The sequence below is a fragment of the Chrysochloris asiatica genome, unplaced genomic scaffold (assembly GCF_000296735.1).
Source record: "Chrysochloris asiatica unplaced genomic scaffold, ChrAsi1.0 scaffold00057, whole genome shotgun sequence".
NCBI lineage: Eukaryota > Metazoa > Chordata > Mammalia > Afrosoricida > Chrysochloridae > Chrysochloris > Chrysochloris asiatica.
The window spans coordinates 8,435,785-8,436,979 of record NW_006408575.1 but is presented as its reverse complement, the minus strand read 5'-3'; positions in this window follow the sequence as shown (position 1 = coordinate 8,436,979).

Sequence of the window (1,195 nt, the reverse complement as noted above, 5' to 3'; positions counted from 1 at the left end):
ATAAGACCTTGGGTGAAAACCTGATCCTTATCCAGAATCTTCTGAGGTGGGACATTCTGACTTGAAAGGACAAGCTGGCCAGCCTAGAGTAGCTAGAGGAACAGAAGATATTTCTTGAAGAAAGACCAGCAGGAAAAATAAAAAAACAAAAATGGCATTCTGATTGGCTACTACAAGAACAAACATGTTGTTCGCCCAGGAGCCATCAACGCAAGAAATTTACTCCTTTCAGGACAAACCACCCTCCAAGAATGAAAGTCCAAGGGAATATATGAGCAGGTATGTAAGCTTGCTGGTGACCATGTTGGTTTACTGTTAAGTAGAGATAGGAGGAAAGCAGCAATGAAGATATAGGCTGAGTTCGGCCACATTCCATTAACTCCCATCGACCTGGAGCTTAGAGAAAGAGGAAGGCTGGCTGGTCCGAAGTATGGTGAGACCTGAGGACTCCTGGGCCTATAAACAAGGACATAGCATGGAGGAGGACTAGAGCTGTGAGTGATGATTCCAGCTTTTATGAAGTAAGGGTAGACAGAAAAAAATGTGTAAACTTGTAGATAGTACCCATCTGACCTAGCTTAGATGGCTTGATGATCAGAACTCCACCAGAGGAAGATTTTTTTTAAAATTAATAAAGGAAACAAGTGTAAATTGCTTCAATTTGATGAACTTGACCTATACTTATAGAAGTAGTAACTTAAAATACCAACTGAGAGCGAAGAAGTCTTCACATCAAGTATCAGTCCTATTCTCTCTGTATACAGGGTTAATAGGGACTGGCGACTTAGACATTAACTACCAAAATATGGGGAGGAGGTGATAAAGTCATGAAGTGACTGGCTTACAAGTTGTCAAGAGAGCTTAATTTCAGAGTGTGTGAGAGAAGGTACCTCACTGGTGAAAGAAGATAGGGATAATTCTTAGGATTTCATAGGGAGTAATTGTTATTATTATGGAGTCCTGGTGTGGTGCTGTGGGTTAATGCACCAGACTGAAAAGTTGTTTGAATTGCAAGGTCGGCGGTTCAAGCTCACCAGTTGCTCCTTGGAAACCCTATACAGGGTCGTATGGGTCAGAATCAACTCAACAACACTTAACAACAATGTTGTTGTTGTTGTTGTTAAGTGCCATCGAGTCGGGTCCGACCCATAGCGACCCAGTACAGGGTTTCCGAGGGTGTAAATCTTTACGGGAG